The following is a 16854-nucleotide window of genomic DNA, read 5'->3' as shown; positions in this document are numbered from 1 at the left end:
CATCCTTGGACATTTCTTCTACCAGAATACATTCGATGTTGCATGAACACTTGGTCGTCACACATCAGCTCAAACCCGCGCCTTTTTGAACGGTCAAAACGTGGAGTTGATGGGTCACCCGCCGAACAGCTTGACTTGGCACCCAATGACTTCTTTTTATTCCCGCACATCAAGGGAAAAGGCGTGGTCAACGATTTTCCATGCCAGAAGATGCTGTTGAAGCGCTCAAAACCATGTTTTGGAGGTGCCTCAATCAGAGTGAGAAAAGTGCTTCGACAATTGGGTTGAGCGCATTCAAAAGTGGATGAATGTTGCTAGAGAATACTGTGAAAACCAACTAATAATCCATTTTTTTATGATAAATATTCGCATTTTCATTATTAGGCCAGAAATATAAATAGCAACCAATGTATATAAAGAAATGTTCAATGTTTACAAATTAATTTTCTTAATTTTTGAGTCTGCCGTAAACGCCATAAACAATGCATTCTCCTCATATGATGCAAAATAATAATTGCTTTTAATTTCCGGTATGCTCGATACGTGAGCCCATCTCTCCAGCAGCGAACTTGTGGTATTTCGAATGTAAGTGCTACTTACATACAAAATGTAAATGCTAGGTGTATTTTTCTGGCCAATTTGAAGAAGTGGCATTGTTTAAAATGAGATTCTTACATTTGACCATTTGCCAAACTTTTCTCATCAAAACAGCCCCAATTCCGTCAGCAGCGCTGATAAATTTGTTTTTAAATTGGCTAGCACAGCCATCCGAAAAAATAAATTTTTGCGAAATGGGATGTTCTTTTTTTAATTATTTTTTTATAATTAGGCTTAGAAAGCAGTATACATCAAATTTATTGTGTGCTAGCTCATTGCTCGTGATTGTAACGTGCAACGATACACGCCGCAAGGACGGACGGACGATCTGTGGGTGCGGGCACGCTTTAGTATTCGGCTCTAGCTCGTCGGCTTTGGGGGTGGTGGTCTTGCTTCCACAAATCTATCCTTTTCGCTGAGCACTATTATTAAAAAAGATTAGAATTGAGCGTGCTGCGACATAAAGAAAAGCTAGAACACTAACCGGAAGAGAAATAAAAAAAACTAAAGTTGCCTCTGCAGAGAGTGAAAGAGAACAAAAAAAACGAGAGAGAGGGAGAGAGAGAGAGAAGAAGATAGAGTACGAGATTCAAGCTAACATCTTGTCACTGGTGTTGGGTGACAAGGATCCCCACCCAACCTAAGATCACTGCCTCAGAGCATGGCTCTGGTGATCCCTTATGTGCCCTACGACGGTGGAGCCTACGGCCCGGTTTGGCTAATCAAAAGAGTAATTATTTCATGATTAAATTGTTTTAATTAAGGAAACAAATATAAAAGAGATAAAACATTCAAGTATAAAGCAATGTTGACAATAATAATAATAATATAATAATGTAATATAATAATTTAATATAAATTCTAAATCTAATTATTTTTGTATATTTTTTTTTTTGTTTGTATTAAAAAAAAAATAAAAAATTCTTTAAATATTTGTGCCGTATTTGTTCTGCTTAATTGTTTTTGCATAATAATTTTTTGTAAAGATAATAATTGAATAACTTATTTATTTTGAATTTTGTTTTGTTTGCAACGGCTATAATTCATTCTTTCGTTTTCATTATTTTTCTTTTTTTTTTCTCTTATTTATTACGAATTAATTTTCTGAGCAACTTTTATCAAATCTTCATTTATTCTATATAACATTTCTTTAGGTTCATTTAGTTGCTTTAAATTTTCTTGTGCGAATTGTGCGAAAACATAGATATTTGTACCATGCGTACTTTTTTTGTTTTTTGTTATTGTTTATCAAACTTACCCCCAGAACTCCTACGGCGGTGATCGATCTCCGGCGAAGTGCTGGTGCGGCTAAACGACGATGGGTTTTAAAAATAATATTTTTCTACACTTTAAACACATTCGCACATTTTCAATTAACTATTACTAATTCGTTGTATAACAAATTATCAATTAATTCAAACAAATTTTTATTTTTTTTTATATGTGTTCATTTTTACACATGACTTTTAAATTCTTTTCCTAATTTACAATTCGCTTTGAACCACTGAACACTTCATTTCTTTCTTTTTTCTTTTACAATTTATTAGTACTCTTTTTTTTATATTTTTCTTTTTGTGAGATCGTTTCTCTCTAAAGGCACTCTCACAATTTGACTTAATTTATTATAATTGCGATCGTATGTGTAATTTGTTTCGTACATATGTGTTAACGCTTCGCTTTAAGTTGTTCTAATTGAACTACACTTTGATTTTAGTGGCTATTGTTTTAATTTGTGTTCGGATGCTAGATACAATTTTACAATTTTTGGTTTTGTAGCGCACTTTTATTATTTGTGTTCAATAGAACAGCACTTTTGGTTTTCATTTTTTATATTTTGTTTTATTTGAAATCTATCTTTCTTTTCAAGCGCTACACTTTTCGATCATTTTTTTATAACATGTAAATTAGATTTTGTTTGTTTAGAATTGCAAGAGTGGCATGATTTAATTTAAATCATTGTTTAGTTTTCACAACACTTTGAAATGATTACACTTCGAAATTGGAATCTTTAGAGATTCATATAATAGTTCACTAAATTGTTGCTCGCTGTTGATTGTTACAGATGGCGCCTAAAGGCGCTCCGTTGGCCAGGCGGTAACCAGTAGAGGCATTCCGCTGACCACGAAGTGACCTGAAGGGGTGCTCCGCTGGCCGAGTTGGCCTGTGAGGGTGCTCCGCTGGCCGAGAATGCCGGCGCGGGTGCTTCTCTGGGCGAAAAGACCTGCGCGGATGCTCCGCTGGCCGAAAGGGCCGGTGAGGGTGCTCCGCTGGCCGAGAATGCCGCCGCGGGTGCTCCGCTGGGCGAAAATGGCCTACTAGGCGCTCTGCTGGCAAACGAAGCCTGCTGGGCGCTCCGCTGGGCAAACGGAGGCTGCAAGGGCGCTCCACTGGACAAATAGCGGCAGGCGAACGCACTTCGTTGAAGCAGTCTGCTTCAAAAAGGAGCATGAAGAAGAAAACGAGCCTGCGAACACAACTACTTTTAAACATAAATCCATATACGACATTATAAAACTTTTCCCTTACCAATTATCAAAATTTGAGGTGGAAAAAATATCCACAATAGCTGGATGCCTTCAGATCAAAATCCGTAGAACTATGCGTCTGTGTACGCAGCCGGTCACCCAAAAAATGATAGAACCGGAACTGGCTTAAGATAAGTTGGCCGCGCTCAAGTTGGTGCAGCAGGCGCAAACGTCAAAGCTGAGCTTTCCAGTGCAACCGATGCACAACTTCAAGCTCAGCTTATCAGCGGTTTTACAACACTACCTTAAGCTTAGTTTTACAGAGCTACTTTAAGCTCAGCTTTACAGCAGCTTAAGCTAATTTGTTAGACTGAAAGTGCATACTTTTAGGAGCAGAATATAACCATACATTTTATGGCTTAAAGGTAGCATGCTTTTAAGCCCTGCGTAAACAAAAACATAAGGTGGCACAAAACTTGCATACTTTTAGGTGCTACCTGACACAATATTAAACTTGGCTTAGACTTAGCAAACTTTTAGGCCGAATTCAATGCCTGTTGCTGTAGGCGCCGTTACAAAACCCCCCTGCTACAATCAGACTAGGGTATTTCCAATAGATACCCTAGACTGATACCGCCGGATGCAACATCACTGTCGAATGTCCTTGACATGATAATTGCCTAGCAAACGGCCTTGCAAATCCTCGAGCTGGTAATTTGAGTTGCCGAGTTTTCTACGAACTCGCGACTTTACAAATGCAGGACCAAACTTTGCATTATAGCCAGTCTTGAAACAACTTTGCTTAAAATTTCGACGGAACACTTCTTGTCCTGGCGCGAAAGTTATAATTCTTGACCGCAAATTGTAACGTTTCTCGTTCACATCATGCTTCAGTTGCATCAGCTTACATGCATTCTTACGGATCAAATCAAAAGAATCCTGTCGATTTAATACTAATGATCGATCATCCAGCATGTTTAGCTTTCTAAGTAATGCATATGTTGACACAGACGTAATCATGTGCTGGCCGAAAGCCATGTAATATGGAGAAGTACCGATGCTTGAATGCACGGACGATCTCAAAGCACAACATATTTTGCTTAAGCTTTCGTCCCAATCCTTCTGATCTGGACGCAAGTAAGCCCTTATTCCCGAAATTACCGAGCGATTAACTCGTTCGGATGCATTCGCTTGAGGGGAATGAACAGCGGTGAACATTTGATTTACTCCATACTGTTTCAAGAGCTTTTGAAACGCCTCAGAGCGAAACTGCGATCCATTGTCAGAGACAATAGTTTCTGGAACGCCGAAAGTCATGAATAGTTCTCCTTCTAGATATTTAATTACAAGAGCCGCGTTTATATTTTTTACTGGCTTAAGGAAAACATATTTTGAGAAATGGTCGAGTACTATAAATATTCCAATATTTCCACTCCTTGATCGGGGATACGGTCCAAGAAAGTCAATAAAAAGGCGTTGGAAAAACCGCTGACTTTCAGGAGCTTTACCCAAAGGAGGTCTCAGAGCATGATTTGGTGCTTTCGTAGTTTTACAAACTTCACAAGCGTTAATGTAAGCTTTAACATCGGAAACGAGACCAGGCCAGAAATAATATCTCCTCACTCTTTCGAGGGTTTTGTGGATACCACCATGTGAGCACAAAGGACTGTCATGCGACTGGAAAAGAATTTCAGGGACCAATTCTTTTGGTATCCAGAGTTTCCAGGCGTACTCGCCGTGTATCTGCTCTCCTGTCAAATGCTCAGCCTTACGATACACGTAGCCACTATCAACTTTTAAATCCGGAAAATTTGTACTATTAGCTTTTACGCTATCGAGCAACTCCAAGTACTCTTGAGACTTGAAATGTGGCGAGTCTAAATCCACAATTAAACCCTGTCGTAAGTCTATGGCAGCCACGCCATCTTCATTCACTCTCGACAGAGAATCTGGTACCACATTCATAGAGCCTTTCCGATGTTCTATTTTAAAACGATACCTTTGTAACGATAATGCCCAACGAGCTAGACGTGAATTTAAATCATGGTTGGACATCAGCCATTTTAATGAAGCATGATCAGTCACAATGGTGAACTCGTGACCTTCCACGTAAGCACGAAAATTCTTCAGTGCTACAATCGCTGCTAAACATTCTTGCTCGGTGACAGTGTAATTGCGTTGAGCTTTGTTGAACATAATAGGGCACATAGGGCATCCCAAGAAAATGTCAACCAAATAATGCAGGACTATTTTTTCCCCAAAATGACAAGGTTAACACAGGAAATTGTAGCAAACTGTAAGGTTTGCTCGAAAGCCAAGTATGATCGGCACCCAACGACGAAAAATCCGTAAACTCCCAAACAATTGGTACCATTCTGCGAAATAATTTCGACATCAGTATCGTGAATGCCCCACCTCTACACAGCATCTCCAATGGTCAAGTAGAACAGTTTCATAGCACTTTGCTAGAAATAGCACGCTGCATGAAACAGGCGAAAATGATCGACGATACGGTTGACTTAATCCTACTGGCAACCTTCGCGTACAACAGATCATTCCATTCGGTCACAAAAGGAAAACCAATAGACCTAGTCCGACCAGTACAAGTAGACATGGAACTAGCTGTCAGAGAAAAGATAGAAAAAGCACAAAATCGAGTGCTTGAAAGGGAAAACGTGAAAAGACAAGACAGGACGTACCAAGTGGGTGAAAAAGTCTTGGTAAAAACGAACAGAAGATTAGGGAACAAGCTTACCCCATTGTACAATGAAGAGTCTGTAGAAGCCGACCTCGGGACGACGGTCCAAATAAAAGGGAGGGTGGTCCATAAGGACAATATCCGCAAATAAAACAAAACAAGAAAAAAAATTACAAAAAAGAGAAACACAAACACAAAACCTATAATAATAATAAAGGGCAAGACAAAAATTATATTCCAAACATCTTTTTAGATTTACTATTCATACTATGGACCCTGACGACAAATACGACAGCCACTGTGACAATGACGGACTACACCACGGCGGAATATATTCCGATATTGGACGGAGACGTTATAATTTGAGAAGCATTAATATCTTAGGTAAAGCACTTAAGGTGATTGCGGGCAACCCAGACTTTGATGACTGGGAACAGATCAGGTTTAGGCAGGAGCAATTGGTTGAGGCTGAACACGGTCAGATAGAAATAAATTCTAAATTCCAACAGAGAATAAACGAACTTACTGACGCTGTCAGAGCACTTTCACGGCCAAATGATATAGAAACAGATGTCCCGTACCAGCTAATGCTGGCAAAAAATAGACCAGTTATTTCCGACTTGCAGGACTAATAATGGCAGTTACTCTGGCTAAACTGAATTTAGTGGCCCCACTATACTGAATGAGATAGATATTAAAAATTCTCGATGAACACCTCACCGACATTAGCATGATGGATCTATTTAGAGTTTCTGACGTTAAAATATTCCAAAATAACGATATCCTACACTTTTCAAAATAACAACAAGATTTTAGACTTCAAAGGTGGTGACGTGGTTGCGGACTGCAACAGACAAATCATCGCTGTCAACACTTGCAACGAAACGGTGAGGACAACGTTCTGCAGGAGATACCAAGGCAGCACCTGCGCTCAACAACTGGTTGCCGGCACTATAGCACACTGCACGGCACGAATAAGCTACCTAGAGCTATTGGCTAACGTAGGCGAAGGTCTAATCATCGTCAACAACGCTGCCGCTGTCGTGAGTGGGAAGTCCACCCCAGAACAGACAATATCGGGAACCATACTGGTGGCTTTTGATGACGAGGTAGTCATCAACGGTACCCGCTACAGCAATAAACGCGGTGTACTAGAACAAAGTCCAGTTGTCCCGGTGGTGTCAAGCGTCAATATCACCGAGCTCAAAAGGGAACTAAGCCTCCCACTTCTACACCAACTAGTTATTACCAACCTTAGGCACATCAGTGGCTTACAGAAGGAGGTTACTGCTAAGCCGGTTCTGAGCGCTGTCGTCATCCTGATCATGGTCATAATTGTGCTGACCGTGTACGCTATCTGGCAAAGGAGGTCCAAGCAGAAAAGGCGAGCAGCAAGCGTCGCTTCCCTGCAGCAATACCTGAAGCAAGCCGAGGACGTCTCGCACTTAAGCAAGGGAGGAGTTAACATAAAAATTAGTGCATTTCGAAATGAAAACTGCGGTCACCTTGCGCACGAAGTTTGACAGCCGACAGTTTTACACGTCACGAGTACCGCGTGATATCAATGAGCGTGGAGAGATTTGGATGCAGTTCTCACGCAGTATATGACATTTGTGAAGCCAGCCTTTGTAGAGTTCTGTTTTAATCCACGCCCGAACGAGAGCAGACGAATAAAGCAACGTATAACATTCTATATCAGAATAATATCTGTTCTTAATTTGTACATTTCCTGCCGACACAAAGTTATAATAATACCCTTCAACCCTATGGGTAGCGGGTATAAAAATGTCTACTTAATGCAACCAGCACATACATATTCAAAGAATTCGAGACTTACCAGTCCAAACAAAAAAGCATTGAAATTGGACTCTGGCTATGGACACTAGAGACGTGCACGTTTCGAATGCCATATTTGCGATAGAAAGGGACATATGGGCAAATCCCACGTGTCGCACGATTTTAGCTAATGAAAATCAATTTGGGGGGTTTTTTTTAAAGATTTACCGTAAACTTTTGTTATGTGTTTAGAGTGAATTGAGAATACTTTCGTATGGTATAAGGTGCAATTTCACTGAAGTCACAGTTTTGAAAATAATTAATAAAATTGTGACGTGTCGCACGCTACACAAAGTGGAAGTTAGTTTCAAAATTTTAATATCAAACGCAATTTTAGCGAATTATGCAAAATAAACCCTATGAAAGTTACTATCCTAAAAAAAATTAAGAATATTAGAAGACAAAAACCGATCATTTGGTCTTAATAATGTTTACAGATTTTTAGCAAAGCCGTAAACCCATTGTGTCGCACATAAGACAAAAATCTTTTATTTAAACAAAACATTATTTATTATATTCATAAATGTGCTTAAAAATTATTTTGATATATTATGTATTTATTAACAATTTTTATTTATAACAATTTATAATACAAGAGTTGCCGAGGGTTGGAATTAACTCGTGAACACTTTGGAGCAATTATTTTCCACAACTTTCGACGTGGATTATTACGACAAGAGTGCATCGATGAACTTAAAACTTTGTTCGCCATCCTATAGCCCTGTGAAAAACTGTTTTAATGGATTCTATCGTGGCCGATGTTCGCTTGAAGACGAAGGTCGTTAAGGTCGTCCAAAAACACTGAACTGATAATGCAAGATCGTCAAGTGACATATCGTGAGATAGAGGCATCCTTGGACATTTCTTCTACCAGAATACATTCGATGTTGCATGAACACTTGGTCGTCACACATCAGCTCAAACCCGCGCCTTTTTGAACGGTCAAAACGTGGAGTTGATGGGTCACCCGCCGAACAGCTTGACTTGGCACCCAATGACTTCTTTTTATTCCCGCACATCAAGGGAAAAAGGCGTGGTCAACGATTTTCCATGCCAGAAGATGCTGTTGAAGCGCTCAAAAACCATGTTTTGGAGGTGCCTCAATCAGAGTGAGAAAAGTGCTTCGACAATTGGGTTGAGCGCATTCAAAAGTGGATGAATGTTGCTAGAGAATACTGTGAAAACCAACTAATAATCCATTTTTTATGATAAATATTCGCATTTTCATTATTAGGCCAGAAATATAAATAGCAACCAATGTATATAAAGAAATGTTCAATGTTTACAAATTAATTTTCTTAATTTTTGAGTCTGCCGTAAACGCCATTAACAATGCATTCTCCTCATATGATGCAAAATAATAATTGCTTTTAATTTCCGGTATGCTCGATACGTGAGCCCATCTCTCCAGCAGCGAACTTGTGGTATTTCGAATGTAAGTGCTACTTACATACAAAATGTAAATGCTAGGTATATTTTTCTGGCCAATTTGAAGAAGTGGCATTGTTTAAAATGAGATTCTTACATTTGACCATTTGCCAAACTTTTCTCATCAAAACAGCCCCAATTCCGTCAGCAGCGCTGATAAATTTGTTTTAAATTGGCTAGCACAGCCATCCGAAAAAATAAATTTTTGCGAAATGGGATGTTCTTTTTTTAATTTTTATAATTAGGCTTAGAAAGCAGTATACATCAAATTTATTGTGTGCTAGCTCATTGCTCGTGATTGTAACGTGCAACGATACACGCCGCAAGGACGGACGGACGATCTGTGGGTGCGGGCACGCTTTAGTATTCGGCTCTAGCTCGTCGGCTTTGGGGGTGGTGGTCTTGCTTCCACAAATCTATCCTTTTCGCTGAGCACTATTATTAAAAAAGTTTAGAATTGAGCGTGCTGCGACATAAAGAAAAGCTAGAACACTAACCGGAAGAGAAATAAAAAAAAACTAAAGTTGCCTCTGCAGAGAGTGAAAGAGAACAAAAAAAACGAGAGAGAGGGAGAGAGAGAGAGAAGAAGATAGAGTACGAGATTCAAGCTAACATCTTGTCACTGGTGTTGCGTGACAAGGATCCCCACCCAACCTAAGATCACTGCCTCAGAGCATGGCTCTGGTGATCCCTTATGTGCCCTACGACGGTGGAGCCTACGGCCCGGTTTGGCTAATCAAAAGAGTAATTATTTCATGATTAAATTGTTTTAATTAAGGAAACAAATATAAAAGAGATAAAACATTCAAGTATAAAGCAATGTTGACAATAATAATAATAATATAATAATGTAATATAATAATTTAATATAAATTCTAAATCTAATTATTTTTGTATATTTTTTTTTGTTTGTATTAAAAAAAAAAAATTCTTTAAATATTTGTGTCGTATTTGTTCTGCTTAATTGTTTTTGCATAATAATTTTTTGTAAAGATAATAATTGAATAACTTATTTATTTTGAATTTTGTTTTGTTTGCAACGGCTATAATTCATTCTTTCGTTTTCATTATTTTTCTTTTTTTTTTCTCTTATTTATTACGAATTAATTTTCTGAGCAACTTTTATCAAATCTTCATTTATTCTATATAACATTTCTTTAGGTTCATTTAGTTGCTTTAAATTTTCTTGTGCGAATTGTGCGAAAACATAGATATTTGTACCATGCGTACTTTTTTTGGTTTTTGTTATTGTTTATCAAACTTACCCCCAGAACTCCTACGGCGGTGATCGATCTCCGGCGAAGTGCTGGTGCGGCTAAACGACGATGGGTTTTAAAAAATAATATTTTTCTACACTTTAAACACATTCGCACATTTTCAATTAACTATTACTAATTCGTTGTATAACAAATTATCAATTAATTCAAACAAATTTTTATTTTTTTTTATATGTGTTCATTTTTACACATGACTTTTAAATTCTTTTCCTAATTTACAATTCGCTTTGAACCACTGAACACTTCATTTCTTTCTTTTTTCTTTTACAATTTATTAGTACTCTTTTTTTTATATTTTTGTGAGATCGTTTCTCTCTAAAGGCACTCTCACAATTTGACTTAATTTATTATAATTGCGATCGTATGTGTAATTTGTTTCGTACATATGTGTTAACGCTTCGCTTTAAGTTGTTCTAATTGAACTACACTTTGATTTTAGTGGCTATTGTTTTAATTTGTGTTCGGATGCTAGATACAATTTTACAATTTTTGGTTTTGTAGCGCACTTTTATTATTTGTGTTCAATAGAACAGCACTTTGGTTTTCATTTTTTTATATTTTGTTTTATTTGAAATCTATCTTTCTTTTCAAGCGCTACACTTTTCGATCATTTTTTTATAACATGTAAATTAGATTTTGTTTGTTTAGAATTGCAAGAGTGGCATGATTTAATTTAAATCATTGTTTGGTTTTCACAACACTTTGAAATGATTACACTTCGAAATTGGAATCTTTAGAGATTCATATAATAGTTCACTAAATTGTTGCTCGCTGTTGATTGTTACAGATGGCGCCTAAAGGCGCTCCGTTGGCCAGGCGGTAACCAGTAGAGGCATTCCGCTGACCACGAAGTGACCTGAAGGGGTGCTCCGCTGGCCGAGTTGGCCGGTGAGGGTGCTCCGCTGGCCGAGTTGGCCTGTGAGGGTGCTCCGCTGGCCGAGAATGCCGGCGCGGGTGCTTCTCTGGGCGAAAAGACCTGCGCGGATGCTCCGCTGGCCGAAAGGGCCGGTGAGGGTGCTCCGCTGGCCGAGAATGCCGCCGCGGGTGCTCCGCTGGGCGAAAATGGCCTACTAGGCGCTCTGCTGGCAAACGAAGCCTGCTGGGCGCTCCGCTGGGCAAACGGAGGCTGCAAGGGCGCTCCACTGGACAAATAGCGGCAGGCGAACGCACTTCGTTGAAGCAGTCTGCTTCAAAAGGAGCATGAAGAAGAAAACGAGCCTGCGAACACAACTACTTTTAAACATAAATCCATATACGACATTATAAAACTTTTCCCTTACCAATTATCAAAATTTGAGGTGGAAAAAATATCCACAATAGCTGGATGCCTTCAGATCAAAATCCGTAGAACTATGCGTCTGTGTACGCAGCCGGTCACCCAAAAAATGATAGAACCGGAACTGGCTTAAGATAAGTTGGCCGCGCTCAAGTTGGTGCAGCAGGCGCAAACGTCAAAGCTGAGCTTTCCAGTGCAACCGATGCACAACTTCAAGCTCAGCTTATCAGCGGTTTTACAACACTACCTTAAGCTTAGTTTTACAGAGCTACTTTAAGCTCAGCTTTACAGCAGCTTAAGCTAATTTGTTAGACTGAAAGTGCATACTTTTAGGAGCAGAATATAACCATACATTTTATGGCTTAAAGGTAGCATGCTTTTAAGCCCTGCGTAAACAAAACATAAGGTGGCACAAAACTTGCATACTTTTAGGTGCTACCTGACACAATATTAAACTTGGCTTAGACTTAGCAAACTTTTAGGCCGAATTCAATGCCTGTTGCTGTAGGCGCCGTTACAAAACCCCCCTGCTACAATCAGACTAGGGTATTTCCAATAGATACCCTAGACTGATACCGCCGGATGCAACATCACTGTCGAATGTCCTTGACATGATAATTGCCTAGCAAACGGCCTTGCAAATCCTCGAGCTCGTAATTTGAGTTGCCGAGTTTTCTACGAACTCGCGACTTTACAAATGCAGGACCAAACTTTGCATTATAGCCAGTCTTGAAACAACTTTGCTTAAAATTTCGACGGAACACTTCTTGTCCTGGCGCGAAAGTTATAATTCTTGACCGCAAATTGTAACGTTTCTCGTTCACATCATGCTTCAGTTGCATCAGCTTACATGCATTCTTACGGATCAAATCAAAAGAATCCTGTCGATTTAATACTAATGATCGATCATCCAGCATGTTTAGCTTTCTAAGTAATGCATATGTTGACACAGACGTAATCATGTGCTGGCCGAAAGCCATGTAATATGGAGAAGTACCGATGCTTGAATGCACGGACGATCTCAAAGCACAACATATTTTGCTTAAGCTTTCGTCCCAATCCTTCTGATCTGGACGCAAGTAAGCCCTTATTCCCGAAATTACCGAGCGATTAACTCGTTCGGATGCATTCGCTTGAGGGAATGAACAGCGGTGAACATTTGATTTACTCCATACTGTTTCAAGAGCTTTTGAAACGCCTCAGAGCGAAACTGCGATCCATTGTCAGAGACAATAGTTTCTGGAACGCCGAAAGTCATGAATAGTTCTCCTTCTAGATATTTAATTACAAGAGCCGCGTTTATATTTTTTACTGGCTTAAGGAAAACATATTTTGAGAAATGGTCGAGTACTATAAATATTCCAATATTTCCACTCCTTGATCGGGGATACGGTCCAAGAAAGTCAATAAAAGGCGTTGGAAAAACCGCTGACTTTCAGGAGCTTTACCCAAAGGAGGTCTCAGAGCATGATTTGGTGCTTTCGTAGTTTTACAAACTTCACAAGCGTTAATGTAAGCTTTAACATCGGAAACGAGACCAGGCCAGAAATAATATCTCCTCACTCTTTCGAGGGTTTTGTGGATACCACCATGTGAGCACAAAGGACTGTCATGCGACTGGAAAAGAATTTCAGGGACCAATTCTTTTGGTATCCAGAGTTTCCAGGCGTACTCGTCGTGTATCTGCTCTCCTGTCAAATGCTCAGCCTTACGATACACGTAGCCACTATCAACTTTTAAATCCGGAAAATTTGTACTATTAGCTTTTACGCTATCGAGCAACTCCAAGTACTCTTGAGACTTGAAATGTGGCGAGTCTAAATCCACAATTAAACCCTGTCGTAAGTCTATGGCAGCCACGCCATCTTCATTCACTCTCGACAGAGAATCTGGTACCACATTCATAGAGCCTTTCCGATGTTCTATTTTAAAACGATACCTTTGTAACGATAATGCCCAACGAGCTAGACGTGAATTTAAATCATGGTTGGACATCAGCCATTTTAATGAAGCATGATCAGTCACAATGGTGAACTCGTGACCTTCCACGTAAGCACGAAAATTCTTCAGTGCTACAATCGCTGCTAAACATTCTTGCTCGGTGACAGTGTAATTGCGTTGAGCTTTGTTGAGTTTTTTCGAAATGAAAGCCACTGGACGTTCATCTCCGTTCTCATTCAATTGAACTAATACTGCTCCAACGCCAGATTTACTAGCGTCGCAATGTATTGCGAATGGCTTAGTAAAATCAGGGCTGCATAGCACGGGAGCTTCACTAAGGCGTGATTTCAACACGTCGAATGCTGTGCAAGCTTCCGGTGTCATACTAAATCTTCGTTTAGTGGTCATTAAATCGGTTAAAGGTGAAGCTAACGAGGCAAAATTCGGAACGAATTTGAGATACCAACCGCACAAACCCATGAAACTACGCAAACCTCGTAATGTTTTCGGAAGTGGAAAATCTTTTATTGCTCTGACTTTCTCTGGGTCAGTCTTAATTCCACCGTCTCCGATTATGTGGCCCAAATAGCGCACACGCCGCATGCAGAAATGACTTTTGCCAATGTTGATTGTCAGACCTGCACGCTCAATGTGGAGAGCTATCTCTCTCAACACCTCCAAATGGCCATTGAAGCTAGATGAGACTATAAGCAAATCGTCTAAATATACAAATACTTCATTTCTAAGATGGGCCGGTACTACCTTGTCCATCAATCTCGACATAGTGCTAGTCGCGTTACATAATCCAAAAGGCATAACTTTAAATTGATATAACGGCCTACCAGGGACAGTGAAAGCCGTTTTATCTCGGGCTTGAACATCGAGAGGCACTTGCCAATACGCATCTTTTAAATCTAAGCTGGTGATGAACTCAGCTTTAGGGAGTCTACTCAAAATGCCGTTAATCTGAGGAAGTGGATACGCATCCTTCTCCGTGAAGCTGTTAACTTTACGGCAATCTAAACAGATTCGCACTTTGCCTGGTTTTGTTACCATAACGATTGGAGAAGACCAGGCGCTTTCTGACTCTTCTATCACTCCCAGTTCCAGCATCCTGTCTATTTCCGCATACATTGCCTTTTCTACAGCAGGCGAGACTGGGAAATGTCGCTGCTTAATAGGCTTAGCGCCGCCCACTTCTATAGAATACGAAATTAAATTCGTCTTACCTAATCCCTTTCGAGCAAATGACGGAAAACACTCTATCACAAGAGCTAGCTTGGCCCTGTCACTGCTCGATAATTCATGTTGGTCCTCCTCTTCGACTTTGGTGTTAAAATCTTCGACACTGGCTACTTCTAGATTTTTCGGAAGAAGATCGTAAAGCTTCCAGAAATCAATACCCAAATACAGGTCTTGTTTCAGGGATGGAACAATATAAACTTCTAAGAGTTTTTCAAGGTTAGCGTACTCTACCTTGACTTTCATCCGCCCTACAACTTGCTGAAGACTTCCATCGGCAGTGGTTGCGCTTTTCTTAATTTCCTTAAATGCGATTTTATTCTCAATAATTTCTTTTGCTAGCGCTCCTCCGCAACAACTTATTGAAGCCCCTGAATCCAGCAGACCGTACACAGTGCGATTGAGAATTCGAACGGACAAAAATGGTCGAGGATCACTAGATCCAGGTGAGAGTGTGCCTATGTGTTCTAACCCAAGCACACACTTTTTGACCTGCTGCCAAAACGATTTAATGCGCTTTGTGCTTCGAGTTTTGGATTTCGTCAAATCAGGTGAAAAATCATTTGTAAGAACGGTTTTCTCTTTCAATATTGGTATTTTTTGATGTAGCAATAAGCTGCCATCGTTCTGTAAGTCCGGTAAAATTTTCACATTTGGTAAAGTGTATGGTGGAAGTTGTGAGACTTCCGTCACTCGTCCGTCATTGTCGCTTGGCTTCGTGAGGCACTCGAAGTCTTCGGTTTGTACGCTGACTTCGATGTGCCGGGCTTGGAGTTTTTTGAGCACTTGCCACAACTCGGCTTGTACGTGTTAGCTGCTCCACAGCCATAACAAAAGACTCTTCGGTCTGATACGCAATCCTGGTATCGGTGTCCTTCCTTACGGCAATTCCAACATACCAAGGATAGAGCTTCTATGTCTAACTCGCTTTCGCATTCTGACTCAATACTCTGAGTTTGACAATCTACAAACTCTGCGACTTCACGTCTAAATGGTGTCCTTTTTACGTAGCCGTGAGACTTTTAAACATCGTCCAAAAAGGTTTCGCGTCGACGGCATATCTCCCTCAAATCTGACACAGTTTTTACGTCTACATTTAACAGCTCATGCCGTATTTCAGGCCTTAAATTGTTTTTAAGGACGCGAACGACCTTCAGAGTAGACCACGGCACTTCTAACTGATCTATTAACACAGATAAGCCTTCGTAAAAACTGTCAAACGATTCATTCGGTTTCTGTTTTCTGTTCCTAATAAGCTCCTCTATGTCACAATCGTCTCGTGCGATTTTGATCTGTGATCGCAAGGCTGCGCACAATTCTTCCCATTTCACATCATAGACGCTTTTGTGGTAACGCCAATAGAATTCGAGGGCCTTGCCTTCGAATAGTAAGCTAGCATGCTTACATAGAACAACAAAATTCCCGCCTAATGTCTGATGGGTGAGTGCCTCTGCTCTATATATAAAATTGTCAACGGATACTCCTGTTCCAGAGAATTTCATTTTCCAACCATTCAATACTTGCACTACCTTGTCTGGCCTACTTAATAGGTCGGATACCTGCGACATTGGAGTGCCAGAATTGATCCTTGCAGGGTCAGCATTGAAGTCTTGCTCTCTGACATATCCAGGCCTACTTTCCATTCTCTGCCCTGTTGGAGGTGTGCTGGTTCTAGTATCGATATTTGCTGGAGTCGCGATCAACCTTTGCACCCTATCTACGACCGAACTCTGAATTAGTTCGGCCATCCTCTCGGAGAGAGTAGTGAGCAATCTGCTCTCCATAGCGAGCAAGGAAAGAGCATTCACGGATTCAGGAATCTCTGAATCACTTACGCGTATGTTCGATCTCCCTTGCGATGTGCTAACAACGTCATCCGTCACTGAATCGCTACTCCGCTCTTCCGCCTGACGGCTTTTAGACTGTGAGCGAGTTTGCAACCCTTGAGTATTCGATGGCTCAACTGGCCTGAATAGCACTTGACAAACTGGGCATTTGTCCTTCGTTTTAAAATGCAATTCTATGCACTTTTTGTGGAACTCGTGGTTGCATGCGGTTCTATACGCCTCTGCAAGAGACTTAATTTCCTTCTTG

The sequence above is a fragment of the Drosophila sulfurigaster genome, chromosome 2R, assembly GCF_023558435.1.
Source record: "Drosophila sulfurigaster albostrigata strain 15112-1811.04 chromosome 2R, ASM2355843v2, whole genome shotgun sequence".
NCBI lineage: Eukaryota > Metazoa > Arthropoda > Insecta > Diptera > Drosophilidae > Drosophila > Drosophila sulfurigaster.
Note: the sequence above shows the minus strand (reverse complement) of the source record.